The following is a 6,000-nucleotide window of genomic DNA, read 5'->3' on the forward strand; positions in this document are numbered from 1 at the left end:
GATCCTCTTGCTTGGCGAGGGCAAAGTTGGATCCAGCTCAAGCTCTGGAACTTCCTGCCATGGTCACTTTTATAAAAAATATGTTTTTATTCTTAGAGAGGGATAGACAGACAGAAACATAGATGAGAGAGAATGTCATCAATCAGCTGCCTCCTGCAGCCCAGGCACGTGCCCTGGCCGGGAATCGAACCGTGACCTCTTGGTTCCTGGGTCAACGCTCAATCACTGAGCCGTACCGGCCGGGCATGACCACTTTGTAAAGCTCCAAGCTTGCTTCCTCCTCACTCTTGGGTTGCCTACCATTAACCATCAGGAAGGGGAAGCCCAGGCCTGGCTCCTCGTTTCCATTGATTCCATAGTCTATTCCTGCGTCACTCACCAGCAGGCTGCTCGGACGGAGCCAGAAGAACAAGTGAGGATGACTTCGGTACCACCCCCTCCTCCAAGGTTTCAGCAGAAAGGGACTTGTACTGCCACCATCTGGCCTTCGTGTGTCCCAGACGCGGCAAATACGTGGTGAGAGGGAAGGAAGCAGTTCAGATGGTCTGCTTTGCCATTCTCTTGGAATAAGCTCGGCTTGAGGAGGCTTTCCGAGCGGCAGGGGTGGGGCTGCAAAAAATAGAGTGTGGCGCAGCTGCGCCCTTTAGAACTTTGGGGAAAACACATATTATTTACCAGACAATAATAGATAGCAGAGACTAATAATGATTATTATAGTGTTCGGGAAGCAAATGCTGTAGTTAAAGTTCCAGAATGGCTCTCATTAGAATCCCATCTTCCCAGCCTCTTACGAAAGCCTTGAGGTTTTCTCCAAGTAGGCTGATGCTGTCCATGTCTGGCCCTTGTCCAAAGGTGATTTGAAGACAAAGAAACTTATTTGAGAAGTAATCCTCTCTTGGGGGGTCACGATCACATTAAAGAGAGAAAGCTAGAGGAAGCAGTTGCAGCCTTCTCAAGTAATTCAAGATGGTGCTGCTTCCCAGGCCCTGGAAGGAAGTGGCGAACATTTGTTTTCCCTTTTCCTTTTTAAGGAAAGGATTCAGAGGCTCCCCCTGACTCCAAGATTTGATCACTCTTGGTCCCAAGCCCAGAGGTGGGGACAGTTTCCCTTCTTCCACAGAAAGTTTCAGGCTGTGCTCCCTAAATGAAAGAGAGATGTCCCCGGAAGAAGCTACACTTGTGCATTTGGCTCTGTCATTCCGGAGGCTCCTTCCCAATCCTTTGTGGTTTCTTGCTTGATGGTGGCTCTTAGTGTGTCCCTTCTTGATGTTGTCTCATTCTCCAAGACAGATGGACGGAAGGAGGGAAGGGAAGGGAAGGGAAGGGAAGGGAAGGGAAGGGAAGGGAAGGGAAGGGAAGGGAAGGGAAGGGAAGGGAAGGGAAGGGAAGGGAAGGGAAGGGAAGGGAAGGGAAGGGAAGGGAAGGGAAGGGAGGAAGGGAGGAAGGGAGGAAGGGAGGAAGGGAGGAAGGAAGGAAGGAAGGAAGGAAGGAAGGAAGGGAAGAGAAAGAAAGAAAAGAAGAGAAAGAAAGAAAGAAAGAAAGAAAGAAAGAAAGAAAGAAAGAAAGAAAGAAAGAAAGAAAAGAAAGAAGTCAAAGTGAGCTCTTTATTCAGAAATAAACATTCACATTTCCAAATCTGACCATGCCAAATAGAAAGGTTTCCATGGCCTTGTAATTCCACCCCCATTGCATATTTGTGGTGCTTTGCATTTTCACTTTGGTTACTTAATATACATATTAAATGCACACAGATCTGGTGATTTAATGTGATTTGGGGAACTCAGGCATTTCCCGTCATGCACGGTCAGGCTTTCAAACCTTGTTTTTGGTTGACCATTGTTGTTACCATTGACGCCAGGCTTTGGACAGCAGGGCTCAAAGCACTGGCTTGTACTTGGTCCTCCCAGCGAGCACTTGGACCTCCTCACACTTGTGCTAACATGCTGCAGACACCCTGAGCTAGTTCCCAGGGCTCTCTGTGGCCTCCACCTCTTCATCTGTAAAATGAGGAACTTGTAGTATATTATCTCTGGGGTCCCTTCAGGTTCTACATTCTATCACCTCTCTGATATTATTTGTTCGTTGCTCTAGGAATAATCTCAGCAGTTGTAAAAATGTTTACGAGTCCTCTGTCACCACCTCACGTTAGCCAAATTTTACCCAGGCACATTTCTGACATCCCCACTCACTGGCAGGAAAAAAAGGGGTACTGTTTTGGGGCATGGAGGGAGACTGTCTGACCCTCATTCATTTGACAAATGTGTGTTGAGCTGAACTGGGGGCTGGGTATAGAGACGTGAGCAAAGCAGATACAACCCCAAGCCTTGGGGACTTCATAGTGGAGTTGAGACTTCTAAGTGGCTGCTTATTGGGAGTGACTGGGTGTCTTTAGGAGTTATATTTTAAACCAAGGGACTGGAAGCAAATGAAATAAACCAGTGGGACGGTGAGGCAGAGCCTAATGTATGTGGTGAAAGTTGGGGTGGGCATTCCCCAGAAATGGACTTTCCTAGTGAGCAACGCTGTTCAGACGCCCTGCCCCGGGATTCCAGGGGTTGGTTTATAGCCTTCCAGTCTCGAGCTACTGTTTGGTTTGGATGTGAAGAGACATGAATGGCTCACTTTTGTCAGGCAAGACCCACAGAGGGGGCATTTCTTCCAGCTCTGCTGCCTCCGTAAGAAACTCCAAGGAGGAGTCTGTCTCCACAGTAATGCTTCATGTGCTAAGAAGTGAATCTCTTGGCTTTCCTCCTTTGGAACAAACACCAGGGCTGTTGCATGGAGTACAGGGGTGAGGTCTGGAGCTCCAGGGTCCCGTGGTGGCCTTGCCTGCCTTTGAGGTGACCTTAGCAACTCAAAAGACCTCCTGCCAGATGGTAGTGTAACGGGGAGGGTGAAAGTTGCCCGGTCGGGTCACAAAGGATGCTGTCGTGGTCCTGGGGCAAGGGCGTGGTGCACCACGCTCACTGCGGGATTCCAAAAAGTGACTCAGGTTTCATTTCCCCACACAAAGCAGGCAGGGCTGGGCCTGAGCAGAAACGTGAATGGAAGTCATGTCGAAATCTCACAGTGCTGCCTTCAGCCTGGGGACTCCGTTTAGGCCCGGCCTGAGGCTGGGGAGGCTGCTTCTCCCACCCGTGCCTGGGTTCTCCCAGCTGGGGGGAGGGGGCGCTTTGGTGCAGTGGATCCTGATGGCCCTTCTCCCCTTTCCTAGGAACACTCGCTCACAGGGTACCTTGCATGGAGAGAGGGCGCCGAGCAAGCCACGTCACGACATCCAATGACACCAGCTGGTCAGCTCACCACCCCCTCTGGCTGAAACTCAAGCAAATAAAGCCGCTTCCCGTCATTAAGCATCTCAGAGGAAGCAGCCCTCCCTCGGTGGCCTGCAGCCCGGAGAAGCCGGCACGTCTAGGACCCAGCCAGCGGGCTCAGCCTTCCTGCGGCCACCATCCCTGCTTCTCCCCAGAGGAACTTAGGGATTTCGCCCTTGGTTTTAAAACAACAAAACACCAACAAGCCACAAGGACCAATGTAGGTATTCTCCCCGCTCCATTCTCCAGGCTCAGAGGGTGAGGCTGGAAGATGATACGGAATTGAAAACAAAAAAAATCTTTTTTTATACTTTTAAAAAAAACTGCTGTGGTTTTGCTGCTACACTAAGAATTGTGATTTGCATTGTACGGTTTTGGACCTACGCTGTTCCCATTTTGACGGCGGAGAGGGATCGCGCTGGAGCCCCCACGCTTCAGGCTCATCTCTGTCCTGCCCAGGATGCACTTTTAAATGAAGAGTTAGAATATTTTATTGGCTGATATACTTTTCTTGTTATTTTTACAAAGGCCGCCTTTACCCTTTTTAATGCCATATTTTCAGTGTTACACTTTTATGGCTTTTAATTTTCGATTTGACAGATGTAAGAAGCAGCATGAATAGTTTATACTGTGGTTTTTCAGAGACCGAATGCCAAGAGGACTCGGTAAATGTTTATTCTTCTCAGCTTTCTCTTTAAATTCCCCTAAATAGCGCCCCATCTGGGAACAGAGCAAGAGTGTTGAACTGAAGACCAAAATGCCCTCAAGGTGTAAAATAATCCGAGGGGGAATATTTGCTGGGCGTCACGAAAGACGTGGATGAAATTTCAGCCCTGATGGTTTTCGGTGATGCAGGAAGCGAGTGGAGCAGCCTCTGCGCAGAGCCCTTTCATGACAGTCCGAATGGTATGGACAAACCAATGAAAATGAGGGAAAGTGAGAAAGATCGCCCGTGATTCTGTTTCACTGTTTGCTTTCTCCTGTCATGGTGAAGAGAAATGTGCAATTCGATCCTCAGTCAGTGGGTGGAGGATAACAGGGTAGATTTTCTTGTGTGCACTTGTACAGTTGTAGCTGCGAGTCCAGGAGTCCTCTAGAGCATGTGTACTGGCACTGAGTTGGTGAGACAGTCGTGGAGTATCCCGTTCTGATGAGTACAGAAAAAAAAAAGAGAAAAAATACGAAAAAAAAAATCCAAAAAAAGAAGAAAACTAAAAAAAAAAAAAAAAAAAATCAAATCACCTTGTGATTCAGTGTATCTGTTTACTAACTCAAATAAAGCAATTGTTCCCTCTGGAGGGGTCCAGGTGTCCCCCCTACGAGGCCGCCGAGCCGGCCGCAGGAGGGGCGACGGGCAGGCGGTGGCGAGGCCGAGCCAGGGTCACACCGGCCTCTGAGCGCCCCAGCCCGTGGATGCGGTGTACATACTGTATTTCTATAGTCTCCTTTGTACAGAGTCACTTCACAAGTCAAGCTACTGTTTTACAGGTGCTCCTTATTTATTAGAGCTGTGAGAGCTTGGGGGACACACCTGGCGAGCGAGCTCGCTTTTTAAAAATGAAATTGGGGGCAGGGGGAGGGAGGTGGGCGGGAGGGGAAGCTCGCAAGCCCGGGAAGAGATTTATAAAGTGAACAAAAGGAAAACTTCCAGCAACAAATTCAACAAGCCAATCCCAACACCAACCCCACCCATGCAGGAGGCAGCAGCCCTTCCTCTGGGTGCTCATTTCCCTGCTGGGCTCCCAACATTCTCCTCTCTCCCTGACCGGTGTCAGATTCATCAAACAAAAATAAATCTCTAAGAAAAAAATGCACTTCCATGTGCTTATTTTGCTTTTCTCATTATTATGACTATTGTTGTTATTTTCCTCGTTACTGAAAGTGTTCATTTCTTTCCTCCAGGGAAACATTTTTAAAAATAAATCTAGTAAGTTTGAAAAGATGTTGAGATATAGGGGTGATGCTGGCCCTTCACCTCCTGCGGCATGTCACACTTTGCTGCGGAAAAGAGCCACCAGCCTGTTGGAGGGCCCGCTGCTGACCACACACAGTGCACGAGGAGTGAGTTACGGGGCCTGTGCCGGGCCTTCCACGTGCTCTCCAAGTGCTGATCAGCTTCAGCTTCAAGGCTTTGGGTCTAAGGCTCAAAAAGCCCCCTCCAGGATGTAAAGCTGGCTCGTGGTTTCACTCCCACCAATGTACCATCTCACTGTGTGGGCTGGGAAGTGCTTTCGTTTAGTTTAATGTGAATGAGGTGGGCCAGTCTGGTTTTTCCTTGGTACCTGAATTAAACATCAGAAGTTTCCAAGGCAGAAATTATGTTAATAGGTAGTTCTAATCAACGTAGACCTCATCTAGTCCTCTCATTCTACATATGAAAAAACTGAACCCTAGAAGAGTCACCTGACTTGTCCAGAGTCCCACACTGACTTGGTTTAGCTTGTCAAAAGACAAATGTTCATTAAAAACTTAGGCACTATCAGCATTTTCCTCTTAGTGCCTGTCCTAGAAGTGGATTCTGGAGAGCTAGTGTGTTTCTCTAGTGGAACCAGAGGGACCCTCGGAGGCTCCTGGTATGGGTTGTGTTTATGATGACAACCCTGTCAGTACTCCAAGGGCCCTGCTGAGGATGTACCAGGGGCTGGGGCACCCAGCTGTGCTGTCTGGTGCAAGTTCCCGATAGCTT

General features: G+C 48.7%; 1 protein-coding gene across 2 annotated transcripts in view; it reads left to right on the forward strand.

The window, feature by feature from the left end:
* SOBP (sine oculis binding protein homolog) overlaps positions 1-5,117 on the forward strand; it is a 152,840-nt gene extending 147,723 nt beyond the window's left edge. For both annotated transcript variants that reach the window (XM_081141587.1, XM_081141588.1), the window contains one exon: positions 3,215-5,117. The gene's annotated coding sequence lies outside the window, so the exon portion shown is untranslated. The remainder of the gene's footprint in view (positions 1-3,214) is intronic.
* The last annotated feature ends 883 nt before the right edge of the window (positions 5,118-6,000 follow it).

This window comes from Miniopterus schreibersii, assembly GCF_964146895.1.
Source record: "Miniopterus schreibersii genome assembly, chromosome: 6".
Classification (NCBI taxonomy): Eukaryota; Metazoa; Chordata; class Mammalia; order Chiroptera; family Miniopteridae; genus Miniopterus; species Miniopterus schreibersii.